Here is a 20,515-nt window from a genome sequence, read left to right on the forward strand (position 1 = left end):
AAATGTTCTCTTCTAAGATTGCCTTTTCTTCCGAGGAGTAAGCGTCTTTCAATTTCATGGCTGCAGTGAAAGATTGCCTTAAGTGGCTTGAGGCATGTGTCCAACCCTAAGCCAATCCCCAAGGGGAGAGGCTGACTGCAAAGGTCGTAGGTTTTACTTCTGGAAGCTCGGATGGATTTCCAAGAGGGAATCACAAAGGGGAAACTAGGGAAATTAGTGTGCAACAGTAGTCCGGTCACAGGAATAAGATGTTGATCTGAGCAGCTTTCCTTGGTGTGATGAAGAAAAAAAAGCGCTTAGCTATACAGCACCGGTGGCAACCAGGACACACCGGAAGACACACCGGAAGTTGACTTTCGCGAGTGACATTTTGTTCCTGGGAGGGGTTTGTTTGGTTGATGGTTTGCCCTCGCTCTCTGCCAGCCCTTGCACAGGTACATGTTTGGGCTGAGAGTAGATGCTTGCACGTGACTCTGGAACGCACTAGGTTGGAACAGAGTAGGACTCCGGAGCCAAGAGCTGGCGCCTTATTCAGTTACTCCTCCGGCGGGTTCCCTATTGTCCCCGTGGCAGGCGTGGCAGCATGATCATCTCTTCCATTACATTTCCTTATAATCTGGACATTAATCGGAGCTCAACAAGTGTAATGCGAACCCACACAATGGACCTATAACAAATCTCAGACCTCCTTGTCGTCACAGGTTACAGGGCATAATCCCGTGTAAGAGCTTGTTTACTTATATGCAATACACAGGTTTTCCTTGATTCAATGGACTGTGTTACAACAACCTAGCAATTTGCATGTTCTTCCTGATTATCTGGTAATTAAACCCAGTAAGTACAAACATACTGTAATTATCGTGTAACCGACCATCTGGATGGAGAGATGGAAATAACTATGTATTTACGCTATAGTTGTATGATAATTATGACGTAATGGAATGATCAGCCATGAACAAGGGAAAAGATTTGCAAGAGGTAGGATCATGTTTTCACGTGGATCAAGCAGTAATTCTAGCATTAATTTTCTAGAAACAGCCAGAGATACAAGGCAACTTGGCTGATGAATCCCATTTGGATGGAGACACTGAAGTTTAAAGACCAACCAATAAGGAACAGATACCGAAGCAGGAAGTAAATGTGCCCACTCATTTATCTGGATCTTGTTTGCACTTCATTGGATAACACTAAGGATTTGTTTGTTTGAATTGCTCTTCATTTGCATTGGAATCATCCGTGCCTGTCAGTAAATGGTAATGTTTTTGAATATGGTTACTATGTTTTACAGATCTTACATTCATTGAGGAAGTCAGGTGTTCAACCACAGAAAGTTTGAATATAATAGCATTTGTGCTATTGTAAACTTGCAAAAAATGCACTGACATTTTTGGATAGAACCATGAATAGTATTCTTACCAGAGAATGAGCTCAACATGAAGCCTTACTATACTTTGGCTGTGATGCAGGCATATGGGGCAGGGGGCAGGGTAAAGAGAGAATAGTGTATGGAGTATGAAAGCGAAAGTGTTAGTGGCTCAGCTGTGTTGGATTCTTTGCCACCCTGTGGACTGTAGCCCGCCAGGCTCCTCTGTCCATGGAATTCTCCAGGCAAGAATACTGGAGTGAGTAGCCATTCCCTTCTCCAGGGGATCTTCCCAACCCAGGGATCAAACCTGGGTCTCCTGCATTGCAGGCAGATTCTTTATTATTTGAGCCACGTGTATATATATGTATGTGGGATTCCCAGGTGGCACAGTGGTAAAGAGTCTGCCTGCCAGTGCAGGAAACACAAGACTTGAGTGTGATCCCTGGGTCGGGGAGATTCCCCTGGAGAAGGAAATGACAACTCACTCCAGTATTCTTGCTTGAGAAATTTCATGGACAGAGGAGCCTAGTGGGCTGCAGGATGTAGCAAAGGAGTCGGACATGACAAAGCACACACACATACACACATGTATGTATGTAGTAGTGTAAGGAACATATGGCCACTAGCAGCAAAGTAAAGTATACCTGGAATAATAATGCAGTGGGATTGTATCATGGGAGCTTTTAGGTTACGAAACTATCATGTTTCTGTGGAGTCCAGGATGCTGTCAAGGTGTAGTGATCATTTCACAAAGCACTAAGGAGGAAAACAATATCATCAAATAAATAACAGGCAGCATTTTAGCGTTGGGATTTTGAAATTAAATAGGTTGGAAGAATTTTTGTATACATATTTACATATGATTTTAATCCCGTATTCCTTTTGGGTAAACGTAAAGAAGAATCCGTGGTGGCTTGGTGGTAAAGAATCTGTCAGCCAAAGCACAAGACTCAGGTTTGATTCCTCTGTTGGCAGATCCCCTGAAGAAGGAAATGGCTACCCACTCCAGTATGCTTGCCTGGGAAATTCCATGGACAGAGGAGCCTGGCAGGTTACAGTTATTAGGGTTGCAAAAGAGTCAACACGATTTAGCAACTAAAACAACAACAAAAGAAGAATCCATGGATAAGGCATTCCTAAAGTGTCTTCAACACGTAAAGGTCTGACATTTTTATTGCTCTTTGACTTTGAGACTTCAGCCTCTGTGTTCTTCATACAACATTGTTCTCTGCCATCAGGCACATTGGTGACTCAGCATTTTCTTAAAGGATGGATAGCTATTGTCTTCTGGATTTTTTTTCCGGGCAGCTACACCCATTTTGCAAATTATACAGCATTATTGATGGCTTAAATGTTTGTGGTGATTTGAAATTTTATTCACTATTCTCACTGAATAAGATTTTGAAAGTTTTATTCTCTGCAAATATTTGTGTGCATACTAAGTGAATACGAGAAACCTAGTAAAACAAAATGGTCTTTTAAAAAAAATCACAGTGACTTAAACTACGATTCCTTCACTATGAGTCAGGCAACAAAATCGTGATTGAAATGGATTATTATAAGTAAATTAAATATTATGAATTATGTAGGATTTGCATTTTTAATATTATGAATTAACTCATTATTTTACTAGTATAATTCTTTCAAATATTGTTCATATCTTATTATTGGTCCAATAAGTCTATTTCTATTAAGTTTTTGTAGAGACAAGGAACTTTACCAAGCCCAACTAAACTTCTATCTCCCTGATGAGTAAGATTTGGCTTCTTTTCTTCTTGCCTACTTCAACTGGTCAAGAGTATCCCCAGGTCTTCCCAGAAATGACTAGGATAAATGAAAATAAAAGGTGAAGATTACTGCTAAATGTACCTATTTAGATAGGATTTTTTCGGTTAAAAGTTAAAAATTAACTAAAGAAAGATCAAACAAAAAAGAATCATGTATTAAGTGTTTAAGATGTCGTTGGTTTGTGTTGTTTTTTCTTAATTCTTGTCTAATTAATTGTCTAACATCTAATTCTTGTCCACTGAAAATACCCAGTTGTCCTTTGGGGAATTCTTTCTCCCATATCAGTCACATGGTTTTGGAGGAACAGACCCCACCTTCTGCCCCAAGGGAGAGTCCTGATTGGTTCAATCCAAACAGTATGTCTTATCTCCTTGTCCATTGGTTCAGAAATGGGCATGTGGCCTAATCTGGGCCAATGAGTGTGAATCCTAGAACATGTATAGGGCAAAGGATTCTCTTTTCCTTTGGATAGCATTGTTTATGGTGTGAGGTCTGGAACTACTGCAGCCATTTTGTACCACCACAGAAAAGCCTAGAGCTGGAAAGGGCCGTGTGGTTTCTGAGAATGAATTCTAATCACAAAACACAGGAGAGAGAGACAGAGAGAAGCTGGGTCCTTGGTCAGCAACCAAACCAGTCAAGAATCACTTCTGGACTTTTTAGCTACATCAGTGACACTCACTAATACTTTTATCATATTAGGTCACTTTATATAAGTTTTCTTTTACTTACAACAAAAATAAAAAAAAACTTTTACTCTCTATAGAGCTCTATCATGGAATCAAAGCCCAGGAATGGAATACGGGCCCAGGAAGTGACTGGCAATAGGAATTCTAATCTGCATCTTTGATGCTTCCTGTATGCAGGCTACATCACTCTCCCTTCTCACAGGAGCACCCCACCAGTACCTTCTGGTCAACACATTGAGTTGCTGTCTCTTATTAGCAGTTCAGCATTCCCAAGAGGGAGATGTTAATTGGACCAGCTTAGGTCAGAGGTTGACCTTTGATCCAAAACCTCTGGTTAGAACGTCAGGGTCAGAAAGCATGAAAATGACATACCGTCAACCCTGAGGCTGGGAAGACAGTTCTGAGAGGAAGAGGAGCGGGGTGGGGGTGTTGGTTGAAAGACACTCAGGCATCCCAGGAAATGTCCGCTCTAAGTGGCCTCTGGGAAGTCTCCTCAAATCTAGAAGTTACTGTTTCTTCCTGTAAAATGGAGCTACTAAACCAAAGGACTTAAAAAAAATTTATTATTGTAGTTGATTTAGAGATTATAATATGGGTTTAGCCAAAAAAGTCATTTGGGTTTTCTCATAATATCTTACTGAAAAACCCAAATGAACTTTTAGCCAACTCAATACGAAGTGAAGTAAGCCAGATAGAAAAACACAAATATCCTATGATATCACTTATATGTAGAATCTAAAAAAATGATACCAATGAACTTACGTACAAAACTGAAAGAGACCCACGGACAGAGAAAACAAACTTACGGTTACCAAAGGGGAAAGGGAGGTAGGGATTAAGAAGGAGGAATTGGGAGTTTGAGGTTACCATATACCAAAGGGCTTTCTTTTCTTTTTTTTTTTTAACCTTGCCATTCATTAAAAAAAAATATTTATTTTTAATTGAACGATGATTGCTTTTCAATATTGTATTGGTTTCTGCCATACATTGACACGAATCAGCCACAGCTATACATATGACCCTTCCTCTTGAACCTCCCTCCCACCTCCCGCTCCATCCCACCCCACTAGGTTGTCACCAGGCAGGAGTTTGAGCTCCCTGAGGCATACAGCAAATTGCCACTATCTGTTTTACATACGGTAAAACCTTGAGGTGGGGGTGTGAATATTGGAGATAGGGCCCATTTCAAGGGGGAGGATGCAGAGAAGTGACAGTCAGCTCTGGGCCTGGGGAAAGCTGCAGACATGACAGCATAAGCCTCACAAACGTAAGGCAAACATTTAATAAGGCATGTTATCACAGGTGTCGTCCCAGGTGGCACAATGGTAAAGAACACGCCTACCAATGCAAGAGACATAAGAGACGTGTGTTCCATCCCTGGGTGGGGAAGATCCCCTGGAGGAGGAAATGGCAACCCACTCCAGCATTCTTGCCTGGAGACTCCCATGGACAGAGGAGCCTGGTGGGCTACAGCCCATGGGGCTGCAAAAGAGCTGGACACAACTGAAGCCACTTCACACACAGGCACACTCGTTTTCACAATCTTTTTTTTCCCTGAACACCTATAATACTTGGTTGTAAAAGTATCATTATAAAAAGTAACTTTTATATCTTAGTTTACTTAGAACTTATTCCTCACAAAACATATTTTGAGGTTGCTCATAATAAGAAGCACATGGTTTTTAATTGAACATTTAAAAATCATATTAAAGTATGAGAACTGGGAGAAGGGAGGAGATAACTTTGCCATGAATTTTATGCAATATAGTCATAGTGCTTTAAAATTAAACTTATCCTTGAGCTTCCTGGTAGCCAGATAATAAATGGTAAGAAGATTTATTGTATGAATTCTCTTTGCCTGATAAGAGATTCAGGAAAGAGTATAAACTGGTGGTTTGTCAGGCTTCAAGTTTTCATTGTTTAACTGTAAAAGTTTTCAAATCAGGAGCATTCACTAGGAAATGCAGCCTTACTTTAAGATGACAAGATATGGCTACTCCATGTTCAAATCTTTCAAGTTCAACAAGCAGGAGGAAGTGAGGAATTGTTGCCCCTTTAACATCAGCAGGTAGCCTCCTGTTGGCCACGCTTCCAAACATTCTCCAGAATTCATTCCGTTTATCACCTGTTTGGCCCCTGTTGTTGCTGTTTTCAGTCACTCCGTCGTGTCGGATTCTTTGTGACCCCATGGGCTGCAACACACCAGGCTTCCTTGTCCTTCACTATTTCCCGGAGCATGCTCAAACTCCTGTCCATTGAGTAGTCCATTGGTGTCCATTGACACCATCCAACTATCTCATCCTCTGTCATCCCCTTCTCCTCCTGCCTTCCAATCTTTTCCAGTATCAGGGTCTTTTCTAATGAGTTGGCTCTTTGCGTCAGGTGGCTGAAGTACTGGAGCTTCAGCTTCAGCATCAGTCCTTCTAATGAATAGTCAGGATTGATTTCCTTTAGGATGGACTGATTTGATCTCCTTGCTGTCCAAGGGACTCTCAAGAGTCTTCTCCAACACCACACCTCAAAAGCATCAATTCTTCACCGTTTAGCCTTCTTTATGGTCCAACTCTCACATCCATACATGACTACTGGAAAAACCGTAGCTTTTACTAGATGGACCTTTGTCGGCAAAGTAATGTCTCTGCTTTTTAATACGCTGTCTAGATTAGTCATAGCTTTTCTTCCAAGGAGCGAGCATCTTTTAATTTCATGGCTGCAGTCACCATCTGCAGTGATTTTGAAGCCCAACAAAATAAAGTCTGTCTTTATTTCACCCTTGTAGGTGCCTGAAATAAGTGGTCTAGGTGAGCATCTTCCGTAATCACACAATCTTTGGTCTATTCTACCCATTGAAACCAGCATTGTCCTATATTGCAAACACTGAATCATATTGCTCCTCTGCTCACAGCCAATTCAGCGGTCCCATCGCCCTCCCAGTAAATGCCAATGCCATTAAAATGACCTTATCTTAGACTCTGTCCCCGTTTTCTCACTCCTCCAACTTAATTCTTTCTGTGCCTTGAACCCACCAAGTTCCACTCCTGCCTCTGGACCTTTGCACATGCTCTGTTGGCTGCCTGGAACACTCTTTGTCCTGCAAGGCTGCCAACTCAGGGGTGTGCTCCACTGGTGCCTTATCAGTGAGCCTTTCCCTTGACTCCCTCACATAAAATAACCCCTCTTGCCTACCCCAGATGTGCTTCACTTTTCTCCATAGCGCTAATTATTATGTGACCTATTTCTATTTCATATTCATTTTCTGTTTTCACAGACAGACATGTGAATTCTATAGGGGGTGGGAGTCGGGGAGATTTCTTGTTTGTTCACTGTTGTATGCCCACCACTGGGGCAGTGCCTGGCACACAGGAGACCCTGAATATGGTGTGAATGGAGGAAAGTCTGAGAAGGCTCAACATTTATATGTGAGACACACATACATAATCTTCCCAAATAAAGATATCTTTATATAAACATAAAGCTTAGAGATGCAAAGGTCCATTGTTTTATCTTTGCCTGTAAAGATACAATACTATAAAGATGGTGATATTTATATGTATAGCGTTTCCAGATTAAAGACCAAACAATGGCCAGTAGTCACAGAGGCAAGAACAATGGGAAAGCTGTTTACAGTTTCTTTGCCAGGCACACTGTTTCTGGGAGCTCCTTTTTTTTTCCTTCTTCTTCTTAAATAAGTACTATTAACCCTTGTGTGATTGTTTGACTCTTTCTAGAATTAATCACAGTTGGCCAACTTTTCTATGTCTGACAGGTTAGGATCTAAATGTGAGATACTCAGATTTACAAATGGCCCTTAGAAACAGAGAGGCAACTGGGAACCAGATCCAGGCAGCCTGGCTCAGCTCTGCAGCTGCATCTCCTCTAGGCTGGCTGGGTAGGGACCATCTGGACAGCATGGGCTCAGCTTATCCCATCAAGAATCCACATAGGGACTTTCCTGGTGGCTCAGTGGTTAAGAATCCACCTGCCGATGCAGGAGACATGGGTTTGATCCCTGGTCCAGGAAGATCTCACGTGCCACAGAGCAACTAAGCCTGTGTGCTGCAACTACTGAGCCTGTGGTCTAGAGCCTGGGAATCTCAGCTACTGAGCCGGTATGCCCTGGAGCCTGAGCCCCACAACAAGAGAAATCCCCGCAACGAGAAGCTCTCCCACGGCAATGAAGAGTAGCCCCAGCTCGCCACAACTAGAGAAAAGCCCGCGCAGCAGTGAAGACCCAGCAGAGACAAAAATAAAAGTCCACATAGACCTACTATGCATCCATCCAGTGAGTCTCCAGGGCCCTGAGCCCATGCCATCCATTCCCCCCACCCCCTCATCCCAAGCTGACAGAAGATCTTCTGAGCCCAGAGAAGTCCGACCTGAACTCTTACTGAGTGAGACATGCATCCTTCCTCTAAACAGGGCTGGCTCTGGTACTTTTCTGGGGTGAAGCCACTGCTGTCAGGATTTGAGCCCACTTCCTGATCTGGAGATCAGGCTTCCCTAGTGGCTCAGAGGGTAAAGAATCTGCCTGCAATTCAGGAGAGCTGGGTTCGAATCCGGGGTTGGGAAGATCCCCTGAAGAAGGGCATGGCAACCCACTCCAGTATTCTTGCCTGGAGAATCCCATGGACAGAGGAGCCTGGAGGGCTGCAGTCCATGGGGTTGCAAAGAGTCAGACACGACAGCGACTAAGCACCACACCACACGTGATCTGATGAAGTTTTTTCATGATATACATCCCGACATGTGCTTATTTCAAATGTTCAGCTTCCAATTGCAGATGAAATAGGTGAGGATCGGTCTGCAGAGCCAAATGGGCTTCCCCGGTGGCTCAGCCATATAGAATCCACCTCAATGCAGGAGACCCAGGTTTGATCCCTTGGTGTGGAAGATCCCCTGGAGGAGGGCATGGAAACCCACTCCAGTACTCTTGCCTGGAGAATCCCATGGACTGAGGAGCCTGGGAGGCTACAGTCCACAGGGTCACAAGGAGTGGGACACGACTGAAACGACTTAACACACAGCACGTGGAACCCACTGGGGACTGCTTTGCTGGCTTTGCTGCTCCTAGCAGCTTGTCTTTCTTTCCCTAAATTCCTCATCCCTTCGCACCCACTGCCAGAGACCCCCAAGTAGCCCACTCATCTCCCACCTCCAGGCCTCAGTTCCTCCAGATGAAGGAGCAAAAGGGGGTCTTTCTAGCTGTGAGTCTGCCCTCCACTGCTGAGAAATCTGAGGTGTACGGGAGAGTGGAGTTGGTTATTTCATCCCCGAACCCCAGAAGAACCTTCTGCTGAGTGGAGGGGGCAAGTTTCTTTTCCTCCCTTAAAAAACCACTTCCGGAGGCAAGCTTCAGGAGAAAAGGAAAAGCAGATGTCAGCCCGTGACATAGAATAATCGCTTCACTCAGTGCTTGTATTTTCCTACCAATTTTGTATTTTTCAAAAAGGACAATAAAACAATTGTACTCTCGGCTAATTAATGACAAGCTGGTAAAAGCATCTCCTCATTGTCCCATTTATTTCTCCATTTCTCCCAGTTAACAGTCCTGTCTCTGAAATGAATCAATGTCGTTTACACAATGCTGTCACCCCATTGTTCCTTTATCATTCTCCATTTTCATAAATCGGGGTGTTAATCCCTTAATGGCTTTTCTCAGTGCTTAAAAAAAAGGGGGGGGCAAAGAGAAGGAAACAGGAGGCAAAAAAAAAAACCCACCCAGCCTTGCTAGTTCTTAATCCTCCAGTAGACAATGCATGTTTACACAGGCGGCCCTGAAATGTGTTTACTCAAAAAAAGTGGGCCTGGTTGCAGATTTAGCCCCTTCTGTTTGTTGGCTAAATGGGAGGCCCTTCACCCCCAGGGATCTGCCTTTTCCCCAGGTAGAGCCTGCCTCTGCTCCGGCTCCAGGTTCCTTGCTGTATCTTGAATGAGGCCTCTGACCTTTGCCCTGAGGCCTTGCATGTGGAGCACAGGATGGGAGAAGATGAAGTAGGAAGATGGTCCTTCCTGGACTTCCCAATTCACAATCCCAGTGACTTTGTATTCTCCTTTCATGGGAGCAGCGGTTCTTAACATGGGATCCCTGGACCAGCAGGGTCAGCATCACCAGGGAGCTTGTTAAAAATGCAGATCATCAGATCCCACTCAACCTGCTGAATCTGAAACTCTCGATAAGGGTTCAGCAACTGTGTTTTAACAAATCCTCTGGGGGATTTCTGATGCACCTCTGAAATGTGAGAACCACTGTACTTGGGAATTTAATTCAAAGGTTAAAAGGTAAATAAGTGAAAAGAAAGATCATTTCATACAACAAATATTGGCTGACTTAGGGTACCAGTTTGGTAAGACTTTGGAGTCCAAGCATTGAATGAATCAGAGCTGGAACAAGCCTCCAAGAAGACTGCAGTCTACTGAGTGGGCTCCCTATATGTTAGAGCCCTGCCCAGTCTTCCTTTTAAATTCTCAGGTCCTTGCACTGGCATAAAGTTCTGGGTCATCAAAATCATTACCATTATCATCATCACTCTCATCATCAAGGGGGGAAGGAGTGAGTTAAGAGCCTTGCCTCAGTTTCCTCTGCAGGAATCAGGATTTCATCAGAATCTCATGTTCCATCACTCAGTGAACATATCCTGTCTGAGCTCTTATTCTAGGCAAGCTTCTGGGGGTTCAGTGTTAAATAAGAAGGTTTCTCCCATCCAAGAGCTCTCTGTCCAGTGAGGACAAAAATAACTTGCTCAAAAAACTTACAAAGCCCTCAGATGTGCTTTGATAGCCCTTTTGGAATTTGCAAAGGCTGTGTGATCAGCCCCGTGCAGGTGGTGGTGGTGGTGATGGTGATGAAGGTGGCAGAGGCAGTGTTGATGGTAATGGGGGTGATGGTGGTGGTGGAGATAGTGACGATGGTGGCGAAGGTGATGACTGTGGTAATGTGGTGGTGATGTTGATGGTGGTGACGGTGGTGGTGGTGATTAAGATGGTGGTGGCGGGGTAGCAGCCTGCAAAGAGAACAGCCTTAATTTTAACCTTCCAGTCTGAGGTAAAATCCTTCAATTAGACTTGGGGGAATAAACATACAAATCAGAATGAGAGCAATTTACACAGAATAAAAAGATTTGAACAGTATGAAAGTGAAAGTGGCTCAGTCGAGTCCAACTCTTTATGACTTCATGGACTATCCAGTCCATGGAATTCTCCAGGCCAGAATACCTGAGTGGGTAACCTTTCCCTTCTCCAGGGCATCTTCCCAACCCAGGGGTCGAACCCAGGTCTCCCATATTGCAGGCGGATTCTTTGCCAGCTGTCACAAAGGAAGCCCAAGAATACTGGAGTGGGTAGCCTCACCCTTCTCCAGTGGATCTTCCTGATGCAGGAACCGAACCAGGGCCTCCTGAATTGTAGGCAGATTCTTTAGCAACTGAGCTATCAGGGAAGCCCTTATAAACTGCTAAACTGAAAACTAATAAAGCTGCTAAAGCAGTTACTATGGGTGGTTATGATGGAAAGGTGAATTGCTGAGAATTCCAGGGTTGTAACTCAACTGTCCAGCCTTGGGTATGAAGTTCAAGGATTTAGAATAACTGAGAAAAGCCTGTGGATTTTAGGTTTATTAGTTAAAATCTGACTCATACTAGTTTAAACCATAAAAGGAATTTATTGGTTTCTATGCTTGCATTGTCCAAAAGAGTTCAAGGAGTTTCAGGCATAGCTAGATTCAGAAACTCAGTCAACTTATCAGAACAGTGCATGTTGGCCTTGCTTTCTTCTTTCTGAGCTTCAGCTCCAGAAAGACTCTCCCTAGTTGATGGCAAAGAATGCCACTGGCGACTTTAAGCTTATTGAATCTTTATGACTAAAATTCTAGAGAAAAGTGGGCATGTTCCCACAGTGGTCCCAGAAAGACTTCCCTTGGCACAGCTTCCACTGCATGACTCCCAGAATCAGTTACTTTGATTCATGTCCAAGCCAATTGACCAGACCTGGATAATTAAAATAGGACAAGAGTGGGGTGGGACAGTGAACCCCATTTGAATAGCATGACTGAGAGTGGAAAAGGGAAGGGTCATTTCTAAAGGAACTTTGCAGTGTTTTCTTCCAGAAAAGCAGCAGTGAATTTGGCCCAGCAAGAAAGAAAAATGTGACTTGAGCAAATAGCTAGGGACAGCTGAGTAAAAATAATTGAGCTATTACTAAAATTATGTCTATAAATGCACAGAAAAAAAAAATAAAGACAAAGAATGATCACCAACCAAAGGGTTGGAATTTGTTATCAGTGATGGGATCCACAAGTGATGTTTATCTTCCTTTCTTTAGGCTGGGTGGCAACAGAACATGATCAGAGGTAAACACACTTACAAGTGAATCCTGGCTCTCCTGCTTCAAAGTAGAGAATTCAGGCTGAGCATCTTTGTCCTGCTCAGCTTGAGTCAGTATCTGTAAAGTAGATCTCCCCACTCCTTCCTAACACTCACTGATTTGGCATAGAGTGGTGGATATCACTATCACCACCATCATCATCATTTTTGCATCTCTTGGCTGCTTATAACACAAAGGTATTACTTTATAAGAACCAAAACCTTCTACCTTCTTCTAACATGCCTTCACTATTCTACTGTCTTTATTAGTATAACTTTACCATCCCATGGATTCTCTTGCCCAGTCAATTAGCTTTACTATTCATTACAGGAGTAGTCCATGAACTTTTCAGTAGAAAGCCTCCAACAACACTTTATTCCTTCAAGATTCTTTGAAATCGTACCATCAAGATCATCATCTTGATGTTTTCATCAATCCTCAATTATCTTAACATGGTTATTACCCAGTTCTAACCAATTCCCCCTCCTGCTGCTTTGAAAAACTTCCTTAAACCAGAGTACAGAATATTGGTAAAAACGACCTTGCCTTTCCCTCTTTAAGATGCTACCCAAGCTCTGTTAACATGGTGCTTTCCATCTCAGTAATCAATAGACTCAGCTTTGTCTTATCAACAGGTTGTTACTGAAAACTGGGGAGCCAGCATTGGACAGCTATAATAAAGTACTATAGGACTATATAACCATAGTTTTGCAGGCCCTTATTCAGAGGGCCTGTGGAGGTGTCTATCACTGCAGGAAACTTTACCCTTCTTCCTTTAAGAAGTGGAAGTAGCTAGATTTATTGGAAAACACATTGCCTCAGAGTCTTGAGGCAGTTTTATTGTTTGGATTATTATGGTTTTAAATGATCTATTTCTTAGTGATCATTAGTTTAATGTCTTTCTTCCTGCAAAAACAACAACTCCATGAAGGCAAATGTTGTGTCTTATTCATCATTTGTCTCCAGCATCTAGAAAAGTATTTGGCATGTCGTAAGCACAGAATCTGTTGACTGAATGGATGGCTGCGTGGACGAGTAGGAGAAAGGATATAGGTTACAGGCTGGCTCTGCTACTCAAGTATTGTGTGTTTTGGGGCAAGCCCATTATCTTTCAGTTTCCCCACATGTGCAGTATTAGACGAGTTGACACCTGGAATCCACATCTACGTTTATCAGCAGTTATGGTTCTATTAAGAATGGCAGCAGGGGCGACTCAGGCTGGGTAAGAAGGATGATGACTGATGATTGCCCTTCTGGAGGCCTGAGGTTGACAGCCCTGGGGTTCATAGTAAGTAACTCCAAATTCTCAGGTCTGGTTCTGGTTCCAATCCCTGAGACCAGGGAGGATGAACAGAGGTTGGGAGGTATCCTGTTTCTCAGCCACGGTATTCACATCAAGTGCGGTAGGTGGGTGTGAACTCTGTAAGCAGGCCTTAGCTACTTGTATACAGGGAGTAAGTGTTTGGCCTCCTTTTCTTGTCTTCCTCCTGGTCGTGTCAGTTGCCCTCAATTCTCAGCATAGCCTGCTTCAGGAATGGAATGCTAACAGGTTTTCACACTTCCTTGGAGATTAAAATATCTCATCTCCCTCCAGACACATTTACAATTATGATCAGCCAGTATGAAATACAAGGCTGGACTCAGTTCTAACCTTCTAAGTGATTCTTGAAAATATCTGTTGTGTGACCTTGGACAATCTATGTCCCCTTTTCTACTGCTTGATTGTCTTGTCTGCAAAATGGACAATGCTGGTAGTTGACCCACTGGTTTGCTGAGAGATTAAATGCGTCACTATAAGAAAATACTAAGATGAATATACTAGATTTCATGGCTGCCAGCCATTACTATCATCCCAGAAAGTGCCTGGTGTATCCCAACTCTGTATGTCCAGTGCACGGTTGAATGTGACTCAGAAAAAAAAAAAGAGAGAGAAAGAGAGACAGTATTATATACAGGCAACCACTTGGATGGAACTCAAAGACATGCAGGGTGAAAGAAGCCAGTCTCCAAAGGTAGAGCACTATATCATTCCATTTATATGACATTCCCAGAAGACAGAAAAAAAAGTGATGTAGAGCAGATCAGTGCTTGATGGGGATTGGGGATTAAGAGCTGGGAGAAGATCTGACTTTTTGAAAAACAGCAGTGTGATAGTGCTATTCTGTATCCCAACTGTGTTGGTGGCTACAGGAATCTGTATATATGTTAAATGTCTTAAAACTGTGAACCTCCCAAAGTTAATTTTTGATAATTTTGTTTGTTTGGTTTTTCAGCCGTGCTGAACTGAATGTGGGGTCTTAGTTCCCCCACCAGGGATCGAACCTATGCCCGCTGCAGTGGAAGCACACCATAATACCAGGGAAATCCTCATATGTAAGTTTTTAAAATGTTGGGGCTGGATAAATGTTGTTGCCTTTCTCCTACCTTCTTTCTCCTGGTATAAGAAAAAAGATAACATTTCTTTAGATGCTCTGGAAAGCAGAAAGCACAGCACACAATACCTCAGATTAGAGAAAGAAGCTGGGATGTTTGAAACCTGCTCCCATCTGCTCCTGGTCTCTTGTGAAAAGGCCCAGGCAAATGACAACTCAAGATCAGTACCTGGGCGTAGGGGAGAGCTATTTAGAATGCCAGTAAGCTATTTAAAGATATTTAAATGTGTCATTTCCTAGTTATTCTGAGGTGTAGTTATAATTGCTGTTCTTTCCAAATAAATCCTTCAGATTAAATGGATATCGAGTGTGTAAGTTCAACACTTGCTTACAGCACACGAACCTTGTCAAAGTTTAGGGTGAGTCAGTCTAGATGAACAGGAGGAAGTTGGCAGACCGGTTGTTGTTTCAGTCTTAACACCATCACCTGAGGCTGATGTTGAAACCTTACATTTAAGGGAGAGAAAACTCAGGCCAGATAAGGCAGCCTGGGGCAACACTTGGGAGTCGGGAATCTTGACTTGGCAACAAAGTTACATCATTTAGGGGGAGTCCCTCCCCTTCTCTGGCTTGCTGTTGCCACCTGCTCTCCGGCGGTGTAGCCTGAATTCATGGGCTTCCCTGATGGCTCAGAGGTAAAGAATCCACCTGCCAATGCAGGAGGTGTAGATTTGATCTTTGACCTAGGAAGATCCCCTGGAGGGGGGCATGGCAGCCCACTCCAGTATTCTTGCCTGGAAAAGCCCATGGTCAGAGGAACTTGGCGGGCTACAGTCCATGGGGTTGCAAAAGAGTCGGACACAAGACTAAGCAGCTAAACAACAACAGCAAACAACAGCCTGAGTTTGGAGGTCATCCTGCAACTCCACAAGGCAATTCTGATCAAGGCTGCCTTGAACTGGATGAGCATCTTTTATCCCTCAGCCTGCCCCAAGGTGATTCTTTGAGCAAACTTGTGTATGATGCCAACGGGCTTCGCAGAGCATCCGAGAAACATGCCCAGAGGTGCCGTTAGGATGTGGGAATTATGAGGTGAGCAGGAAGAAGCCAAAAAACCAGGGAGCCACTTGAGCAGAGAGTATAAACATAAATATCCCCGAGCAGGCCCCGGCACTGGGTTTTTTATGTTGATGTGCTAATCTGTTATCCACTAAGGGTTTATTTACGCCGTTTAGGTATTCCCTGCAATTCATTTATCTGCATAAGGAAGAGGCACTAACAGGACAGTTCCTCATGAACAAGCGTCCCTGTGTGATCCCCACTGCTGTTTATAATCCTTCATGCCCAGATCTATAATTCATGAGCCGATGGTCTGGTGGCAGTTTCCATAAAGGCCATGCGGGGCACCCAGTCGTTAAGGCTCGCACTGTCATGCATGGAATCGAAATCAGCCCACTCTCCTTCTATTCATCACAACGCCACCGACGTGTGGGCAATGATATTATCCAAATATTATTAAAACTTTGAACCCTGTCCCCATAAATTATGGCCGAATGGCTCCGTGGCCATTAGGAGAGGGGATGGATGGGCTTCAGTTGCCGCCGAGTAATTATGTGCTTAAAAGGAAGCGTGGCTGCGCATTCCGCTAGTAAAACAGAGAGGAGCTGGGCTCGTTTGTTACTGCTGGGGTGTTCGAAGCCGGATCACTCAGGCAGGTCAAGTCAACCTTACAGCAGGACAATTATCTGCCTAGAGAGACCAAACATCTGTTATTAAGTATGTACAGGCATCAAGGCAACATGCTAGAAATCTTGTCCACTTCAAACACTTGGCGTATTCCACACAACACCCCCCTCGCGTTTTGTTACTGCAGCCGTCAGCTTTGAAATATACCCTATCTTCCCTCCCCCGGCCCCTCGCTTTAATGTACCCTGCAGCTGCTAAAGATGGTGTTGTAACTTTAGAAGGACCTCGCTATCTTTCTCCAGCTCTTTAAGTAATAATCATAATTTTTGCTGCGTTTTTTTTTTCTCCCCAACTTTCTTTTGCATTGATTAATTATTCAAGGAGTATTGCTGGAGCAGAGATAACATGTGGGAGTTCAAGGTCAGCCTGTGTTTAGATCAGAAGCCCCAATTATCCCTTTGATTCCAGGATGAGCAGCAACTGGCAGGCTGGTACGGTACATGGGAAGAGAGATGGTTCTGTGCTGGGTGCAGGAAATGGGAAAGGGGGTGGTTTCAGGCTTTCAAGTTCCCCAGGACCATCTGCTTATCTATTGTGGGGAACAAGGGAGAGACACCCAAAAATCAGGTCAGAGGGAGTGGGAAGTAGGGTAGAAAACCAGGCTTCAGACCCAGAGAGTCGACAGAGCTGGGGATGGGCAAGATGGCAGGATGAGGGCAGTGGAGTGGTGGTGGTGGGGAACCCAGGGAGATAACATTGTAATCACTCCAGCTGAGAGCATTTCCAGAGGAGAAAACTGGAGTTGCAATTTTCCTCTCATAAAGAGGTGAAGTATAATATCAAATAAGGAGAGTGGAGCCATGGTGTGTGGAGGAGGAAGGACAGTATCTCCTTGTCTGCATGACGTAGTAATAACAGGCCAGATTCCTTTCTTCTCAAAGAGAATGGAAGCTCCAGATCTTCTGGGGGCACTTACAATATGAACATCTTAAGGATATATGAAGTCTGGATTAGCTTCAAAGTAATCCAGGCTGGAAAGGGGATGGGCAGGGCTATAGATGAAACAAAAGGAGCCCTGCATTAATAACGGTTGAAGCCCAGTCATGGGTACCGGGGGAGGGGGTTTATCAGATGATTCTCTACATTTTGATTATATCTAAAAATTTCCATAATTAAAAAAATATATATCAAGTTTCAGAACTCCTTTCTGATGTGAACCAGCAAACAACTTACCTTCTCAGGACTGAGGTCTATGGGAAGAAACCCAGAGAGTGGAAGACTGGTTTTGTTGGTTGACTAACTAGTTTTGGGGACTCTCTGCTCTAATCCAGCCCATGAAAACTTCTTCCAGAAAATGCTGATGAAAACAATGTTTCATCACACTCCCTCTCAGGGGTCCACAGGGCTTCCTATGCCCCCTGCACCAGCTGAAATTGATTCGCAATCTGCCCTAAAAGGGTCTAGCCCCACTTCTCAGGCCAAGTGTCTTATTCCCTTGGGTCTCTCCCCATGGGGAGCTTGGCAGGAGAGTAGGGTGGTGGCAGTGACGGAGGAGGAAAAGTGCACACAAGAGCGGTGGCACCAAGGGCATACTGGGATTTCCCCTCCATGTGACCTTTCCCCTCCTGTAAGGCAGTCAGGTGCAGTAACATGGCCTTTGACCCCTGGCCTCTCTTCCTGTGGCAGGTACTGGGAAGGAGACAGCTCTAGGAAAGCTGCTGATGTCATCACAGAGGAAAGGGATAAAGACACACAGATGACCAGGATCCAGGACCCCTTCAAAAGCACGAGCAGCATTTTCCTTCCCAGAAAAGGCCGCATTGAACTTTTAATGGTTCTGCAGGAACAGGCCACATCAGGGAGTAGGACAGGAGAGAGGTCTGAGAACTAAATACATTCATGGAATGAGGGCAAGTACTGGGGAGTCGTGGTAGATACCTGATATATTTGAGGCAGAATCCATCCTGGTTCTGAAAAAAATCACCACAAGTTTCCCTTGGGGAACCAGCCCTCTTCCCCTCCAAGTTCACAGGGAGTTAGGGGAATTGAACTCACTCCCAAATCCCCATCCATTTCAGGGCCAGTCGTTTTCCCAGGCATGCCAGTGTGGTTGGTTTAGGGATGATCATGTGACCCAACTCACATGGGTCATTGTGGCCAATGAGATTCAATTCTGAGACTTTGGCTGAAACTCTAGATAAGGATCATGTTTAGCACATTAAGTAGCCATTTTTGATGGGGAGAACCTACATGAGTGAGTTACCACAAAAGGAACTGAGAGAGAGAGAGGGGGTGAGAAATCTGCCCTGAAATGATGTAGTGCTGTGAACCAGTTCTTTCCTCTTTTTTGTTTGCTCAGAGCTGGATTTCCATTACAACCTGCAGAGTTCTTCAAACTGAGGGCTAACCTGATTAGGCTCCCCAGACCGAAAAAGCCTCATTTGCTTCTAAGGTGATTTTAAACTAAACACCCACTAGCTTCTTTAAAGACAATACCTCTGATGGATGGATCACCAAAGGGTTTTTCAGAAACTTGGGGCTGGTTCTTGCCCAGTTCTGATTGATAGAGACCAAGTCCAAGTGTTAATTGCTGTGTCGTGCCCGACTCTTTGCGACCCCATGTTCTGCAGCCCACCAGGCTCCTCTGCCCATGGGATTTTCCAGGCAAGGATACTGGAATGGGTATACTGGAATTTCTTTTACCAGGGCATCTTCCCAACCCTGGGATCAAACCTGGGTCTCCTGCATTGCAGGCAGATTCTTTACCGACTGAGCTACGAGGGAAGCCCAAAGTCACTCAGTCGAATCGACTCTTTGTGACCCCATGGGCTAGAGCCTGCCAGGCTCCTCAGTCCGTGAAATTCTCCAGGCCAGAATACTGGAGTGGGTAGCTGTTCCCTTCTCTAGGGGATCTTCCCAAGCCAGGGATTGAACCCAGGTCTCCCACATTGCAAGTGTATTCTTTACCACCTGAGCCACCAGGGAAGCCTACAACCATTCAACTGGGCCTGTGGTGAGTGTCCAAAGAATGAGTTTTTGGCATCAGGTGAGCAAAACCCGTACCCTCAGAACATGCTCATGCTGCTACTTTCTGCACACAAGTCCTAGAAAGATCCATGAAACTCAATTACACTTGCACAGATCCCCAATTACCTCACTTTTCTTACCTCCATGCTTCAGACCACCGTTCCCGTTTATCTGATAAATATCGTTCAATGCTATCTTCAGAGAGGCAGATTTGAGATTTATTCTCTTGTTTCCTCACTTGGCTGTCTCAGGAATAAACTTCTCTGTTGCAGATCTCAACAGCTCAGCATTTGGCTTCCTGAGCATCGGGCAAATGAACCTGGTTTGGTAATGTCCTGGTTGATGTCATGATTTAGCTACCAGTAGGTGACAAGGGGAAGGCTTCCAGCCCAGCTGGTTAAGAGAGCCAAGAACTGGGAGCCTCAGCTATGGGGTTGACTGAGATGCTAGGCCAGTGACAGAGAACCCGAGTTCTCTTCCCGTGGGGACATCACTGATGGACCAGCTGAGTTTCCTGGAGAGTTTAAGTGTGACCCCAAGTCCTTTTCCACCCAGTGTGGCCGGTGGCCACTGCTGTGGCTACACCTGGTCTAAGGACAGACCTATCTGTCGTTTTTGCACGAGGCTTTGGGAAGGAGCTGGGTAGGAGCTTTTTCCGGGAGACTTGAAGTGAAAGACAACTGAAGACTCAAAAGACTCAAAGATACTTTACAGGGTCGAGCCCCAGGCTCAGAGGAGGCATGGCAGTGTTGGAGGACTTGATGGTGAGGTCCCCGAACAAGACCTGTTAACTCAAAACAGAGGCCACCTTGGCCTCTGGGCACCTTCTCAGGGCAGCTGGTCTGAGCTGACTGGTGTAGATAGATGGGATGTCCATCTACATGGACATGTAGTCATGTCCCCTTAAGCCCTTGGGTGCTGTGTTAGCCTCCCTATTGAAATTGCAGCATGGTTTCCCAGAGCTGAAATGTCTGGGGTTGAAGACTGGCTTTGGATTTTTTGAACTTTTTACTGGCATATAGCTGATTAACAATGTTGTGATAATTTCAGGTGGACAGCAAAGGACTCGGCCATACATCTACATGTATTCATTCTCCCCAACCCCACCTCCTATCTAGACTGCCACATAAATTGTGGCTTTGTTCCTTTTTTAGCTGTGTGATCTTTGGCAAGACACTTAACCTCTCTGATCTTAGGTACTTCATCTGTGAGCAGGGATAATAATGACA

The 20,515-nt window shown here is 44.4% G+C and overlaps 1 long non-coding RNA gene across 1 annotated transcript; it reads left to right on the forward strand.

Annotated features, from left to right (window-relative positions):
• The first annotated feature begins 1,032 nt into the window (after positions 1-1,032).
• LOC138419776 (uncharacterized) lies at positions 1,033-14,574 on the forward strand. The gene is made up of 3 exons (XR_011249066.1): positions 1,033-1,253; positions 2,342-2,526; positions 14,475-14,574. It is a non-coding gene; the product is annotated as an uncharacterized lncRNA (long non-coding RNA).
• The last annotated feature ends 5,941 nt before the right edge of the window (positions 14,575-20,515 follow it).

The sequence above is a fragment of the Ovis canadensis genome, chromosome 14 (genome assembly GCF_042477335.2).
Source record: "Ovis canadensis isolate MfBH-ARS-UI-01 breed Bighorn chromosome 14, ARS-UI_OviCan_v2, whole genome shotgun sequence".
Classification (NCBI taxonomy): Eukaryota; Metazoa; Chordata; class Mammalia; order Artiodactyla; family Bovidae; genus Ovis; species Ovis canadensis.